The 17780-nt window shown below is 42.0% G+C and overlaps 1 protein-coding gene across 20 annotated transcripts in view; it reads right to left on the bottom strand.

The window, feature by feature from the left end:
* Nucleotides 1–17780, bottom strand: part of FHIT (fragile histidine triad diadenosine triphosphatase) — a 1490910-nt gene that overhangs the window by 804231 nt on the left and 668899 nt on the right. For 5 of the 20 annotated variants that reach the window (XM_077990313.1, XM_077990325.1, XM_077990324.1 and 2 more), the window contains one exon: nt 2922–3004. The gene's annotated coding sequence lies outside the window, so the exon portion shown is untranslated. 20 annotated transcript variants of the gene reach the window in all.

Below are 17780 nucleotides of genomic sequence, written 5' to 3' on the forward strand. Positions count from 1 at the left end.
CTGCTGGATAAGTTTAACCACTACACATTTACGCTGATTATTCTTTGAGCTTACTTCAGACATTTTATTTCATCTTTTCGTTTGTTTCACTTCACTTTGTCTCCTGTCTACCTTCCACAGGTTAGGTCTGATTTTTCTTTCCCCATGAGTACGAAAATTATACATTCTATTTTTATTTCAATAGTGGTTATTCTTTTTTTTTTGAGATGGAGTCTCGCTCTGCCGCCCAGGCTGGAGTGCAGTGGCCGGATCTCAGCTCACTGCAAGCTCCGCCTCCCGGGTTTACGCCATTCTCCTGCCTCAGCCTCCCGAGTAGCTGGGACTACAGGCGCCCGCCACCTCGCCCGGCTAGCTTTTTGTATTTTTTAGTAGAGACGGGGTTTCACCATGTTAGCCAGGATGGTCTCGATCTCCCGACCTCGTGATCCGCCCGTCTCGGCCTCCCAAAGTGCTGGGATTACAGGCTTGAGCCACCGCGCCCGGCCTCAATAGTGGTTATTCTTATTCTATCCATAATAATGCTCAATATTTTAAAGCAGATCAATATCTTTATCCTTAGTATATTCTTACCTCCTTTCATCTCTTCCAGATATCATACCCCATCTTCCCGATGCCCTAACTTCTATGAATTGATATTGTTATAATTTCAAATAATGATTTATATGCTTTTTTACCCACCATGCCTCTCCCCCCACTTACTCCAGTGATTGTATTTTCATTTATCTTGTTTACAAAGATGTAAGGACATGCCCTTCTCGCCAGGCAGCTGTGGCCTCCAGCACCACCTGCCTCTTTTGAATCTTACTTTCCCTTTCTGGCCTTTAGCCCTCCCTTTTCCTCAAAGCTCTGCTACACTTTTGAGTGGATAAAGAGTCTCAGTTCTGCCACTCTCTTTCTGATCTTCCAGGATTCACTGAACCTTCTAATCCTCAGATACTTCATTTGAAAATAGTAGATAATAAAGTATGGAAAGCATGTTTTCTTGTCTGCCACATGATGTAGGTATCCTTAAATACTAATTTTTTTTCTCTTTCCCTACCCAAATCTATCTCTTTTTTAATTGTGGTAAATTATCCCCATATATGCTGCTAATACACGTATTTCTTCAAGTTTTAATTTCAATGAAGAAGAAAAATATTCTAGGAACTCTAAAAGGTACAAAAGCATGAAAAAGATTAAAAGTCAAGAGTTTGATGGGAAAATTTGTTCATCTCCAGGATCTGAAACTGTCTGCAAGACTGAGATAAATATTACATACTTTCCTCTCACATGAAAATGGCAGAAAGCAATTTTATTTTAAGCTAACGTAAAATTGCTGAATCTTTCTACCAAACAAAGACTAGATGTACCAGTATTCTGTGGAATTTTCAGGGGAAAATCATCTTCAGGGAACTGTTTCTTAGCAAATATGGAGATGGTAGCTTCTGTAATCCAGAGAAGCAAGTACTGGGTTAAGAAACTCAGTCCAAGGTTTAGGCCCTTAGACTTGTTTGTGAGCATTAGCCAAGAAAGAAATACAAGGAACTTGGTTTACTCTCGAAATGGTAATTGAACCCTACTCTCGCTTTATAAACAAACAAAAGAAGTAGATACATAAATGAAAACCAAGGTCTCACATTTCTAGACAATTACTTTTTTCTTTATTTTTTTGGTAATAACTTCTTTTATTTGGGACTAAAAACATGATTTCAACATTCTTAAATGAGTCTCCATTTCCCACTTTTCAGCCATAAAATGTAGCCTCTTGCTACCTCTCTCTTACTGAGAGGTGACAACATGCTAGCAGCCCTCGCTCTTGGCGCTTCCTCGGCCTCCGCGTCCACTCCAGTGGCGCTTGAGGAGCCCTTCAGCCTGCCAGGGCACTGTGGGAGCCCCTCTCTGGGCTGGTTGAGGCTGGAGCCGGCTCCCTCTGCTTGTGGGGAGGTGTGGAGGGAGGGGCCCTGTTGGGAACTGTGGCTGCGCACTGTGCTCGTGGGCCAGCGTGAGTTCTGGGTGGGTGTGGGCTCGGTGGACCCCACACTTGCAGCAGCCGGCTGGCACCGCTGGGCCCGGGCAGTGAGGGGCTTAGTACCTGGGCCAGGAGCTGCAGAGGGTGCTCCAGGTCCCTGAGCAGTGCCGGCCCGCTAGGCGCTGAGCTCAAATTTTCGTCGAGTGTCAGCTGCTTCCCCACAGGGCACAGCTCAGGACCTGCAGCCTGCCATGCCCAAGCTAGCCTCTCCGCCTGCCGTGGGCTCCTGTGCAGCCCGAGCCTCCCCGATGAGTGCCACCCCCTGCTCTGCGGCGCCCAGTCCCATCAACTGCCCAAGGGCTGAGGAGTGTGGGCACACGGCACAGGACTGGCGGGCAGCTCCACCTGTGGCCCTGGTGTGGGATCCACTAGGTGAAGCCAGCTGGGTTCCTGGGTCTAGTGGAAATTTGGAGAGTCTTTATGTCTAGCTGAGGGATTGTGAATGCACCAATCAGCACTCTATGTCTAGCTAGAGGATTGTAAACACACCAATCAGTACTCTGTATCTAGCTAACCTAGTAGGGACTTGGAGAACTTTTCCTTCTAGCACTCTGTGTCTAGCTAAAGGATCGTAAACACACCAATCAGCACTCTGTCAAAATGGACCAATCAGCTCTCTGTAAAATAGACCAATCAGCTCTCTGTAAAATGGACCAATCAGCAGAATGTGGGTGGGGTCAGATAAGCAAATAAACGCAGGGTCGGGTTGCCTTCCACACTGTAGAAGCTTTATTTTTTTGCTCTTTACAATAAATGTTGCTGTTGTTCACTCTTTGGGTCCACACCACATTTATGAGCTGTAACACTCACGGCGCAAGTCTGTAGCTTCACTCCTGAAGCCACCGAGACCACGAACCCACTGGGAAGAATGAACAACTCCAGACACACCGCCTTTAAGAGCTGTAACACTCACCTCGAAGGTCTGCAGCTTCACTCCTGAAGTCAGCGAGACCACGAACCCACCAGCAGGAAAAAACGGTGGACACATCTGAACATCTGAAGGAACAAACCCCGGACACACCATCTTTAAGAACGGCAACACTCACCATGAGGGTCTGCGGCTTCATTCTTGAAGTCAGCGAGACCGAGAACCTGCCAATTCCAGACACATTATGACATATTTGTACTCTCTCTCTCGAGTGCCTATAAACCACCTTTATATCCCTATCTCCTGTAATTCTCACCAGCTGGTAGCATAACACTTTTAGAGCTTAATCTTTATTCTGCTTACTTAAACAATGAAAAGATCTCTACTATCCTCTTGTGTGTGACTCAGTGGATGTGTTCAGTCATTTTTTTGACAGGGCTAGATAGGCAACCTAACTTGTAGTAGAATAAGGTTCAATGCCACAGAAGCAAATGCAGGCCCCAAAATGTGAAATCTCCAAGCTGTGAACAGGAGCTGACAAAAGCTCACCTCAGGGTAGGGCAGATTCTTTTTCCGGATTTGCTTTCAAATGTTATGTTAACGTCCACCTAAAATAACTGCCAAATACTTCAAACCTTGCTCCAAAAAATTCTAGAAGTTTGTAGCAGAATAGAACGTAAGAGATCATGTATGTCTAGCCCTCTCATTTTAGAGATATCAAGTATGTCCAACAAGTTAAGTGGCTTATTCAAACTTCTTCTGAAACTTAGGGGGTGTGATGGTTAATACTGGATATCAACTTGATTGGATTGAAGGATACAAAGTATTAATCCTGGATGTATCTGTGTGGGTGTTGCCAAAAGAGATTAACATGAGTCAGTGGGCTGGGGAAGGCAGATCCACCCTTAATCTGGTGGGCACAATCTAATCAGCTGCCAGTGAATATAAAGCAGGGAGGAAAAAACAGGAGAGAGAGAGAGAGAGAGATGGGCTTAGCCTCCCAGTCTACATCTTTCTCCTGTGCTGGATGCTTCCTGCCCTCAAACATCAGACTCTGAGTTCTTAAGTTTGGGGACTCTGACTCTCCTTGCTCCTCAGCTTGCAGACAGCCTACTGTGGGACCTTGGGATCGTGTAAGTTAATAAACTCCCCTATATATGTATATGTGTGTGTATATATATGCATGTGTGTGTGTGTGTGTGTGTGTGTGTGTGTGTGTCCTATTAGTTCCCCACTTGAAGAAACCTGACTAATACAGTGGGTATCCTGGCTCTTTATAGAGGATATTATTCAAGGATTTCTTAAACTTGGGAATGTAAGACTTCAGGGCCGGCCCCGATTTGGGAAATACCGAATTAATAATAACTCTGTCACTTTAGGCAATCCCTTTGCACTAAAGCCACATAGCCGTACTCTGTTATAAGATAGCAAGCAGCTGATTTAGAATATAAGCCTATATCTGTCATTTTCATATTATTTCATCAAATAGAGAAAAATAAACATAAAGTTTTTGAGAATATAAGGGCCCTTCAAAACCCACTGGCCAAAGTTTAAGAAACTCAGGACTTCAGCAATGCACCTAAGAAACCAAGCTCATGAAGACGTCAAATTTTAATCAACAGATTAACTAAAAACCTTTCCATCCCATTTCATGATTTCTCTTTTCTATAGCAAATGATGTTTTTGGAAGAAAAAGAGTGCATATTTCCCTTGCCTGGCTACTCAAAATGTGTTCCTCTGACTAGCAACAACAGCATCACTTGAGAGTTGTAAGAAATGTAGATTCCCAGGCCCCAGCCTAGACGTAATGCATCAACCTGTATTTTAACAAGATCCCCAGCTAGGCTGTTTGCACATTAAGGTTTGAGAAGCACATCTCAGAGCACTAGTTTTAAAACTAGGTCTATTAAGATCATCTTGAGAACTTTCTCAAAAAACAAATTCCTAAACTTCATCATTCTCTGACTCCAACAATCTCTGCAACAATGTGGCTAACACAGCACTGGGAATGGACAAACACGGCTTCCGATTCTATGTTCTTTCCAATTCATTTTATGAACTTAGGCAAGTTCCTCAGCTTTTATAAATTTGTGAAATGAAGATGACAACAGTACCTTCTTCTCAAGGACCACACATAAAGCATTTAAATATTTGATAAGTGCTAGTCACAATATGGGTGTATTTTGCCTTGGCAAAAAGTAATGCCTAATTTTATGCAATAAACAATTGTTAATTGTCAACTAATATATAAGCGAATATTGTTAAGTTGCTCAATATAATGCTTATCACAAAAACGGTATGTAACAGCTACATAAATACAAAGAAAATCATGTATTTGGCACCTTACTGCCATTGGGTCACTATTATCTCTCCATATTAGAGGTACAACAGTGTCAAAAACTAGCATCTGATTAAATAACAGAAATAACAGCTAAGTACTTAGTACTTTCATCTTTCTAAGCAATTTATATGATATGTTACTTAATCCTGACAACCTGATGAGGAAGGTCCTTCACACATCAACATTTATGCATCTCTTTGATTACTTCTCATGCATTAATTCCTAGATTTGGGAATCACTGAGTTCAAAGTATATTGAACCATCAAGGCTACTGATATGAACTACTAAATATCTCTCAGGAAATGTAGTCAATAGTTTACATCCAACAGTAGTATAGAAAGAAGTCCCATTTCCCCAAAACTTTGTTAATAACAGGCATTCTCTAATTCTCCAAATCTCTAATAAAAATTTGTCATTACTTAGGAATACAATATAAAGGGAAATAACTTCTTCTAAATGTCCTGGATAAAACAATCTACCATGAAAATTAATGTCTCCTAGGCAACCAGGAAGTCAGACACAATGAAAAAGAAACACTGTTCTCTTGGTTAAAAGAATAAAAGTGTGTTTCCTTTTAACTAGAAAAATAAAGTTGTTATTCCATTATGGCTGGAAATATTAAGGTTCACTGTAAAAAAATAATCTGCTATTTTTATACCCTGGCATTACTTAGTGAATGGCAAGAATCTAGACCAACCCTAGAAGGCACGAATGTCTTTGGGGGACATCAGAAAAAGCCTTAACGCCAGACACTTCTTCCAACTGGAAAGGAGGTTTCTATTTCAATTCTCTTAAACACTGGGGGCTCAATTGTTAACCAAGAATGTAAATGAGCTTATTAAAAGCTGCTGGCTAATGGATCCCAAGACTAACCTTAGGAGGAACAATGCCCTGTCATCTAACTGAGGAACAACACAATCTGAGCTAGCCCCACTCTCAAACATACTTTATTGATTACTTAGAAAACAAGGTACATAAATGAATGGTTGGAGACATACATTGAAGATTATATGATTTATAAAACATTCTAATCTACAGGCGTATGTCAAAATTCCACCGTAGAAGAGGAATCCTACAAGAAGATAACAAGGTGAACAAAGAGAAAAAGACAACGTGAAGTGCCTCAGAATTTAAGCAAACAAGCATACCCGTAGCATTTTTATACAAAGAGACTTTTTTAGTGAAGTATATTAAGTCATCAACTTATGTCACTAAAAAAATTTTCAATTGTTAACAAGTCAAAGAAAATCCAAAACCTCAGCTATTTATAAACAGAAAACACCTAGGTATTTCAAAATGCCACCTGCCTTTTCAAGATCTCACTTCATCAGTTACCTCTTCTCTGTTCTGTCATTCTTTTTTTTTTTTTTTTTTTGGTACATCTACTTGTTTTACATATTTAACCTCATTCTCACCAGTTCCTTCCCTTTCTCCTAAAAAGATGTTCAGGGATTACATACACTTAATAACCTTTCCTCATTAAACTCTAATCACCTATTCATTTAATAAATATGTATTATATACTTGCCATATTCCAAATACTATTCTAGTGGTAAATATGACAGACCAGCCCTCTGCTCTCATGGAGTATTCTAGGCACAGGGTGAGGATTGAAAGCAGTAGAGACTACAAGTCAGTCAACAAGGAATAATATTCTGATTGTGACTTGAAGGAAATGATCAAGATGCAACAACAGGAAAGGACTTGGAAGAGGCAGAAGTGGCTGCTTAAGTGTCAAAGAAAAGGGAAACCTCACGTTTGATCTGCGATTTGAATAAGGAGTCCACTATATGTGACTATATGGGGATAAAATGTTCCAGGTGGAGGAAACAGCAATTGCCAAGGCAAGAATGATCTCAAGATCTTAGAGGAATGGAAAGAAGAGTGTGGAGTTGAGTCTAACAGCCGGCAGCAAGGCACAGGTGAGGAGATGGGTTTGAAAGATGAGCAGGGAACAGATCATACAAGGTCTCGTGTGGTGTTTCACTTAATGAGTGTTGAGAAACTCATGATGACAAAGATTCAAGCTCCAGAGTGTTCAGGGTCTAAATGTGACTTTCGTAAAAAGATTTCACTATTGTACATTAAAAATCATCTCCGGACGCCAGGTGTGGTGGTTTATGCCCCTCATTTAGGAGGCCAAAGCAGAAGGATCCCTTCAGAACAGGACTTCAGGACCAGCCTGGGAAATACAGCAAGACACCATCGAAAGAAAGAAAGGAAAGGAAGAAAAGAAAGAAAGAAAAAAAGGAAAGAAAGAAATTAGCTGGGTCTGGTGACTTGCACCTATAGTCCCAGCTACTCCAGAGGCCGTGGCAGGAAGATTGCCTGAGGCTGGGAAGTTGAGGCTGCAGTGAGCTGTGATCATGCCCCTGCACTCTAGCCTGGGTGACATGGTGAGATCCTGTCTATAAAAACAAACCTCGGGAGCTTAAAAAAAAAATGCACATGCCCCATTCCCAGATTGTTTTTCTGTTAAGATTTTTGAAAAGTGACATAAAATTCACATACCATAAAATTCACCCTTCTAAAGTGTACAATTTGATGGTTTTCGGTATGTGCGCAAAACTGTGCAATTATCATAACTATCTAATTCAGAATACTTTTACCCCCAAAAGAAAAACCATACATTTTAGCAGTCATTTCACATTTTCCTCTAGCCCACAGCCCCTGACAACTATTATTCTACTTTCTGTCTCTGTGGATTTGCCTATTCTGGACATCCTATAGAAATGGAGTCATACAATATGTAGCCTTTTATGTCTAGCTTATTTCACTTAGCTTGTGTTCAAGGTTCACCCACGTTTTACCATGTATTCATCCTTTATTCCCTTTAAAGGCTGAATAATACCCCATTGTATGTATACACCACATGTTTTTCTCCATTCATCAGTTGATGGACATTTGTTACCGCATTTTTGGACATTTGTGAATAGTGCTGTGAATATTCAGGTGCGAGTTTTGTGTGGACTTATGTTTTCAATTCTTGAGTGTACACCTAGGAGTGAAACTGCTGGATCATGTGGGAACTCTATATTTAACTTTTTGAGGAACTGCCAAGCTGTTTTCCTTAGTGGCTATGCCATTTTATATTACCACCACCAATGAAAGAGGGTTCCAGTCCTCCACATCTTCACCAACACCCCACTCCGAGATATTTTAAATTAACTGGTTTGGCTGAGACCTAGGCATCAGGCTCTTTTGGTTTTTATTTTGAATGTTTCTACAGTGATTCTATTCAAAACGTATAGTGAAGGCCAAGAAGAAGCCCTTTCTCCAGCCTGTTCATTGCCAACTTGGTATTTATACCTACTCCCTCTTCCTGATAAGTATTCGTACCTACTCCCTCTTCTGCTCCAGAGTTCTTCAGACATGTTACTTGGTGCCACCAGTACTCTCAGTGACATCTGCTTTGACTCATCCAGTGAGACAAGGAAAGACAAATAAGGAGGACATAGTCTTATACTTTTAACAGTCTCACTTACTTCTGAGTAGAGCCAGTGTCTGTGGGAAATCTTCACAGTTATCCCCATGTCCAGATAGGTTTTCTCCGGGCACTCTGGTTTCCTTCCTCATCCCAAAGGTGCATGTTAGGTTAAGAGGCATGTCTACGTGGTCCCAGTCTGAGTGAGAAGGCGTATGTGGAGTGTGCCCTGAAAGTGAATGGCGCCCTGTCAAGCGTGGATTCCTGCCTTGGGCCCTGAGCTGCCAAGACAGGCTCTGGCCACCTGAGACCCTGAACTGCAATGAGTGGGTAAATAATTATCCTGCTTTTATTAATCTTTCTTAAACATATGTAGAGATCATCTATATTTCTATATTTAATATTAAAAACATTTTGGTTTTTATTTAGAAGTTTGGTGATGTTTTGTGAGATGAAATATGCCACAGGCATTTTTTTTTTTCAATCAGCCTATGGTCAAACTGGTTTCATTATACATTGTTTTGGTTAAAGTTGTAGTTTCTAAGAACCTACCTATGACTCAAGTAAGGACTTGTATTTTCATGTAATGTGAATCACTAACCCCCTTCTTCCACTGATTGATCCAATGAAGACCTTTTACACAAAAAGAGGTCACCAGTTAAAAATATATATATACACACACACACACATATATACATGTATACATGTATTTATACATGTATACATACATATATACCCACACACATATATATGTGTATATATATGAGTGTATATGTGTGTGTGTATATGTGTGTGTGTGTATATATATATGATCCTGAAGTTCTTTTCATCTAGTCAAGATATAGGGTATAAATGGATACTTCTATGTTTTATGCTTCCACCTGACCTTGAGTATTAAACATGGTATTGTATTTGCAAAAATGTATAAAATTTAAAACTATTTTTGTCATTTTATAAAATGTTTTCTTCCAAACCAAACACAGGTGATGAAGGTCTAAAACACCAGCATCAAGCCTTAGAGCTTTGTGTTTGTAGAAAATATCAGGGAAAAGCCAGGCACAGTGGCTCATACCTGTAATCCCAGTGAGAGGTGACAATATGCTAGCAGCCCTCACTCTCAGTGCCTCCTCAGCCTCCGCATCCACTCTGTCGGCACTTGAGGAGCCCTTCAGTCGACCACTGCACTGTGGGAGCCCCTCTTTGGGATGGCTCCCTCTGCTTGCCCGGAGGTGTGGAGGGAGAGGCGTGGGCGGGAACTGGGACTGCACGCACCACTCACAGGCCAGCCCGAGTTCCCACGGGCAGGGGCTTGGTGGGCCCTGTACTTGGAGCGGCCAGAGCTGCCTGCCCACAGCAGTGAGGGGCTTAGCACCCCAGCCAGCAGCTCTGGAGATTGCCCCGGGTACCCCAGCACTGCCGGCCTGCATGCACCATGCTCAAACTCTCACCAGGCCTTAGCCGCCTCCCTGCCAGGCAGGGCTGGGGACGTGCAGCCCGCCATTTCTGAGCTCCCCCACTCTGCTGTGGGCTCCCCCGTGGCCCGAGCCTCCCTGGGCGCCGCTCCCTGCTCAGTGGTGCCCAGTCCCATTGACAGCCCAAGGGCAAGGGCTGAGAAGTGCAGGCCTGGCTCCGGACTGGTGGGCAACTCCACTTGCAGCCCCTGTGCCGGATCCACTAGGTGAAGCCAGCTGGGCTCCTGAGTCTAGTGGGGACTTGGACAACTTTTATGTCTAGGTAAGGGATCATAAACACACCAATCAGCACTCTGTGTCTAGCTCAGGGTTTGTAAATATACCAATCAGTACTCTGTATCTAGCTAACCTAGTGGGGACTTTGAGAACTTTTCTGGCTAGCACTGTGTGTCTAGCTCAGGGATTGCAAATGCACCAATCAGTACCCTGTCAAAACAGTCCAATCAGCACTCTGTAAAATGGACCAATCAGCTCTCTGTAAAATGGACCAATCAGTAGGATGTGGGTGGGGCCAGATAAGGGAATAAAAGCAGGCTGCCAGAGCCAGCCAGCAGCCACCTGCTTGGGTTCTCTTCCACACTGTGGAAGCTTTGTTCTTTCCTTCTTTGCAATAAATTTTGCTGACGCTCACTCTTTGGGTCCATGCAACCTTTATGAGTTGTAACACTCATCACGAAGGTCTGCAGCTTTACTCCTGAAGCCAGTGAGACCATGAACCCACCAGGAAAAACAAATAACTCCCTACGTGCCACCTTTAAGAGCTGTAACACTCGCCCTGAAGGTCTTTAACTTCACTCCTGTGGGCAAGACCATGAACCCACCAGAAGGAAGAAGCTGGAGACACATGTGAACATCTGAAGGAGCAAACTCCAGACACACCATGTTTAAGAACTGTAACACCGTAAGGGGCTGCAGCTTCACTCTTGAAGTCAGTGAACATCTGAAGGAGCAAACTGCAGACACACCATGTTTAAGAACTGTAACACCGTGAGGGGCTGCAGCTTCACTCTTGAAGTCAGTGAAACCAAGAACCCACCAATTCCAGACATACCAGCACTTTAGGAGGCCTAGGGCAGATCACTTGAGGTCAGGAATTTGAGACCAGCCTGGACAACATTACAAAACCCTGTCTATACTAAAAATACAGAAAATTAGCTGGGCGTGGTGGTGGACACCTTTAATCCCAGCAACCTGGGAGGTTGAGGCAGGAGAATCACTTGAACCCAGGGACAGGTTGCAGTGAGCCAAGATTGTGCTGCACCACTGCACTCCAGCCTGGTTAACAGAGGAAGACTCCATCTCAAAAAAAGAAAAAAATATCAGGGAAAGACAGAAACCCAAATAAAAAAGAAACAGATTTCTACACTGAAGGACAAAGTATGGCATGACTTCTCAGTCTGATGGAGGCTGAGATTTTTTTTTTTCATTCTGAGTCATCTTAACAGTTTAAAAAAACAAACAAAACAAAATCCAAACCATGTTTTTCATGTGTACTATAATAACGGAGAGGAACTTACAGGTTTAAATACGAAAACAATACCTAAGGAAGAGAATTAGAAGTTTAAAATCACTTTACTGTTATGTATCTATCTGGAGTAATCAAAATTCCTACTATATTATAGTCTGTATACCATCAAAAAAGATTCACAGATATTCATCTCCATGGACTGTATGAAGACACTATGGATATATTGGGACATCAGTTCAGAAATGATGTCAAAAGCTTGTATGATAAATCTAAATCAGCTGTGATCTTTCAGAAGCAGGAGCTTCCGAAGGGGTTCCTGTAACATCCCTTTATCAGAGCAAGGCCACTCAGAGGTTAAGAAACATTGGGTCTTTTACTTTAACAGCTCTGACATATTATTTTAAAAATAAACACCAAAGGAAAAACTATATAAATTATATTTTGAACACTTCCATTGAACAAATTAAAGTTCCCAACACAAGTGAATACAAGATAACAATTACTATTCTGCATATGAGAGAAATTATTCCACCATTTTTGACTCCTGAATTGTTGGCAATATTCATGGCAAAGCAATGCTGCTCATAGGTTTTTGCTAAAACAGAATATAAGGCTAATTACAGTGTCAATTATAGCTATGTGTCATTTGTACTCTATAGCCTTACTCCTATTTTAAGTGTTCTACCATATTCTTCCAATATCTAATGGTGTTATTCACAAGATAACTACATGACTGATACATCTTTTACATAACAGTGTACCACAGGTGGTACAACCTTGTAAGAGAACAAGTTTAGAAGTATATAATGCACATCTTCCTTCAATCCTGTTTATTAGCATATGGAAAACACACTTGAAGATAACCAGATAGAAATTCAAGGCCTTGAATCCAAAGCCATCCCAAACTACTGATTCCCCGTGTTCTCCCAGGTCCTCAGAAAATGTCGGTTAAAGGAAATCACAAAAAGTCAAACTATAGCCTCTGTGTTATGTCCCCACTAAAGCCAATATGGCCAGACTTTACTGTAGTTGAGAGGCCCTTGCTCATGGGGTCTCGAAATAGAGCTTCCAAATTTCAGCAGAGGTGGCTATTATAAAACATTAAATAAAAGGTGAATTTAAAGTAATCAAGTGTTGTCTCTTCTTCCACCATCATGGGTTTTACAGCACAGCATTATCCAGGGCTCCATTCATGGTAATTCTGCTTTTTCATTGCTTGACAAATGCCTTCCCATTTCCCTGCACCCTAGACAAATTGGTATTTCTCAGCAGCTCTTAGAATGACAATGGCAGTTTTCTCTTCATCGTTTTTTCATTTCTTCATCCTCTCACCATGACAGGCACTCATCAGGGGATCTCCAATCCTACCCATCTCATTACTTCTTCATTCTATTTGTCACCATTTGGAATTTCAGAAGTCTTAATTATTAGCTTACTCTTACCAACAGTAATGAGGCTCTGGCTGCCTACTGGGGAGCATCATCGAACACTAACGAGCTAGCAGACTGAGACCCACACCTGAATCCCATCACGTGGTTCCATTGTTCAGGCCAGGTGGGACATTTCTGTCTGCAGGCAAGCTTTCTGCAGGAGAGCTGGAGTTTGCAGGGTGGCTATTATGCATTCACTTTGGTCTTATGATTCACACTGACTCAAAACAGCTTTCCTGTGTGGTCATACTCATTTACATACTGGCTATTACCTTCCTTATAATAACACTTACTGTTTATTTCTGCCTTGTCCTCCTTTTCACTTGTATAAGAGCTTCCTCGAGCTAAGAGTTCTCAAAGGGAACACTAATTGGTCATTTTTGTATAGCTACTTTTGATCTCCTCCTGACCGGGAATGAACAGTGAGTCTCTCACAGCCATCTGGGCGATCCAGCTGTATACAGACCTTCCTTGACACTCCCGCAGTAGTCAGCATACTGCCTCAACACAAAAGAGGCTAGACAAATGTTAAGTGACATGTATAAAGTTTTCTGAGCACCACAGACAGACCCAGATGCAGAGGCGACAGAAAGGTAAAGGATTAAGAAGGAGCTGGTGCCTCTGAAACTATGACAAACATGTCTTTATATAGTTAACGAGGGAAGATGCAACTGACCCAAAATCCATCTCTTCCTTGACTTCCTATCCTTTCACAGCAACAAGAGCCTTGCACCAATGAGGACAAATGAGCATTGGTTGAATACTCCTGTGTGCCCAGCCTACATTAAGCATTTGACCTACATTTGCTCACTTAAACCCCAATGGTCCCTACAGTACATATGGAGGAAAACAAAACTCATAGAAGTCAAGCAGCTTGATCAACATCACCCAGTAGCGAAAAGCCCAAAGCTCTTCTCAATACAAGTGGTCACCCAACACTGCTCAGAAAAGGGTGAGGCAAAATGAGGGCCTAGGGTGGGTTTTGGAATAGCAACACCCTGAAGGTGATAGAGGCTGGTGTCAGAGAAGAAGAGCAGTGGCATCACCTAGGTGTGTAATGCTGCCTTTGTCCCCTGTTGCTGCTGCCTTCTATCCAAGGTGACCACCGTGTTGACCACTGTCTAGGAAGTACTGTACTCAGAACAAAGGATGCTCTCTTTTTTTCACATTTTTATACAGCTAAGAGAAGCCATTTCTGAAAACAGGACTTGGAGGTCAACGTTTACATATGATGCCACCAAGGACATCTCCTGATGATACCTATGAAGGAGAGACCGTTCATTAGAAAACTTGTGTAGTAACATTTACATTGGCATTTGTTAACCATACTAATAACAGCTAATATTCCTACAGCCCTTGCTATATATCAGACATTATGCTATAAATGCTTTATGTAAATATCTCGCTTAATCCTCTTCAAAGCCTTGTGAGGTATTTTTATCATCCTAATTTTACAAGAGAAAGCACTAAGAGTTTAAGTCCCTTGCCCAAGTTCACATGGAAATAAGTGATGGAGCCGAGATTTGTACCCAAGTATGTGACACTGGTCTCCTCCCCACCTCCAGCAGTGCTAAGAAAGATCTTCTGCCCACATTGCATTATGTGCTGTACTTTTCTCATGTAAATGATCACTTCAAATGTCTACATCCTGGTGGGTGAGCGGAGGAGGTGACAGGAAGAACAAAAAAAAAAAGATATGATGTCAAGAAAGGAATTAATTTTCAAGTGCACAATCGCTGCTGCCCACAGAGTCTGTCTGTTTGGTTTTCCATAGGTATAAAGAGATTACTCAGAGTCCATAAGGTGGCCATGCCAGGCCTCTTGGGGTCAAGCGGACAGGCCAAGGGTGTACCCAGGCTCTCCTTAGCTCTCTACATGGCTCTGCCTCATCTGCTTGCTTGGTTCACCCATGACATCAGAGAAACAAAGATGGGAGCAATGCTACTTCAAGCGTATGCCAGTTACTAAGGGTAACTTATGGCAACTCTCATTGCCACGTGGGCTGAGAAGCACAACATAATAATTAAAAGACTGATAAGCAATCACTAATGAAATGTATAGGTATTGTTGAAAAACGCATTTTGAGTCCAAGTGAAACAATGATGTGTGTTCTCCCAGTGCAGAATCTCTGAGCTCTGTAATCTTAAAGGCTTTTGCTTTTAAGATACTATTTCACATGCCAGCTATTAGTAACCCATACATTTGCACCCTGGTTTCATGACAAAAATGAGGAAGGACAATTGCTTTCCCAAAAAAGGCAACAAATAGAATTTTTTTAAAAAAAAAAACCTTTCTCTTGGAAAATTTTGATCTGTTTCAAGTGATCTTGTTCAGGAGACCCCTACTCCAAGAGTCCTGCTGGGAGAGAGTTGTGCTGGCATCACTCGACTCCTACCTTTGTAGTCTTTGCCTTTGTGTGTTGCAAAGCCTGTTAGAAACAGCTCATGGAAGCAGGGCTCAGAAGACAAAGGTGTGCGCTAGGCCCTGCCCCAGCTTTGTTCTCTAACAGGAAGCACAATGTCAACCACTCTCTAGTCATCTCCCTGACCCATGTCCCTGACTGGCACACAAAGAGGGCCACATGAAACCGTTCCATGGCTCAGGCCAGGGTTTCACACATAAATTACCCTTAGTAACAGCACATGCCTGAAGTAGGGTTGCTCCCAACTTAAATATTTCTCTGACGTCATGGGTGAACGAAGCCAAGCAGATGAGGCAGAGTCATATAGGGAGCTCAGGAGAGCTTGAGTATGCCCGTGGCCTGTCCACTTGACCCCTGAGTCTAATGACTCAGCATGATCTTTGGAGTTCTAGGATGGCATTATTTACTTCTCTTGCATAGTCCAGAAGGAACATTTTTCCAACTAAATGCTGATTCCCAAGAGCTCTGACCTCCAGTCAAAAGAGTAAAAGTTGCTTGGTAAGCTCAGTGCCGGGGTCTTCTATATCAGGAAGGGCCCAGGCCTAGCACTCATGTTGTGGCTTCTTCCTCCTGCACTCTAGGCAGATGTCCCTAATTAACTATGACGTGTTCTCCTGCAGGGTATTAACAGAATCTTTCAGATAGCCATTACCAATCGATCAGAGTTGCTGCATGACATGGAAAACCTATTGCTCATTTCACTTTTAGGCTTTAGACTAATGACCCAGGGAAACTTTTCATGGCAGCCCTGAGATGGTTCCTTCCATTTCAAGCTAAGGATGTGATAATACATGTATCTTCCAGAATCTTGACTCTTTCAATTAGGAGCATGAATAACAAACTTCTGGCATTGAAATAACATGTTCTATGGTAATCCTCTGACTAATCACCTTGTTAATAAATATCTAAAGACCGCATTTTTCTCTGGGCTTCCAACTTCCATGGGAACATTCTGATTGTGACATAATTTTTAAATTAGTGGGTTTATTCATAGTTTTGTGTTAGTAAATGTGAAGCTTTTTACTAATTAGCAAATTCTGTAAATCCACAGCAGTATTAATTTTCAACTGTATGGGGAATTAATATAAGAAAAAAGAAATAAGGAGACAATTAAAATATCCCTAGAGGCAGTCATTTCTATAAAATTCAGCACAAAGCAAGAAAACATTAACCCATTTTGAGGGTGCATTTAGAAAGGATTACAAAAGATGTGTCAGTGTCACAGAGAACAAGTGAAGCATGCATTTACTGTGGCTCGCACTCTCAGTTACAGCTAAATTCCCTAAGACATTTTCTCAAGTTACTGCTGCTGAGATGTCCCCTCCTGCCTTGATGCACTTTTCTAGCACTTTCTCATTTAATAAGGTTTTTATTATTTCTTTACTGATGTTTCCACTCAAATTGCTGGTGTGCTCTCTTTCACTTTAGGGAACAATGCACAGTATAATGTTCTGATCCTCAAAAACTGCCCCACAAGAGGTCTCTTGCTAACCAAGTGCTTGCTCATATCCATTTCACTTTTCCCACTAACCCACTGAGAAGATGGAAAACATATGTATCTCTGGGCTCCTGTTTAACCTCCCAGCTCCAGAAGATGAGAGAAAGCATGTCCCTCTCACAGGCACTTACGCCATTTCTTATGAAGCCATCCCACACACTGTTAAACAAATCTGACTGTTTTTCAAACTCCCCTTTAACTGCTTCATCTCATTGCTAAGATGTTGGAGTCTTCCTGTGTTGGTGGCCATGGAAACCACCTGTATTATGTGTATAATGGCATGAGGTCTTTTCTTTGCTTTTCCTGCCATGCCAGGTTGCTGGGGACAGGCCAGAGCCCTGTGTTTAGACAAGTCAAGTACAGATGTTTAAGAATGACAGCTCCCAACAGCTTCAGATCATAGCTAATACCAAAACTAAACTGCAACATGGTATGCTCTGATGGGGAAACTGTGCACAGTTTGTAAGTACACAAACAAGACAGTACACAGATAATTGTAGGTTCCATTTGGGGGCAATTTTCTTCCCTTATCCTGGCTATCAGTGATATAATCTGCTGCAGAAGAATGTGGTGTTAACCAATTAGTGTAACACATAGAAGTGTCTGTCTTGTAATTCTGTATTATTTACAGTGCCTGGGACGCACTCCTAATACAGGGCTTCTCACAGACACAGTAATTATGCATTTGATTCTCTGTCTTACATATTAGTTAATGATCTCCTTAAGGGCTGGGAATACTGTCAGAGATTGGGATTGCCTATCAGCCCCCTCCCAAGCAGACCTAAGCATCCAGGTGGTAGGCAAGAACAGCTTCATGAATGGCTAGGCAGTTCCCAGTAGTGTCTAGAA

Source organism: Macaca mulatta, chromosome 2 (genome assembly GCF_049350105.2).
Source record: "Macaca mulatta isolate MMU2019108-1 chromosome 2, T2T-MMU8v2.0, whole genome shotgun sequence".
NCBI classification, from domain to species: Eukaryota; Metazoa; Chordata; class Mammalia; order Primates; family Cercopithecidae; genus Macaca; species Macaca mulatta.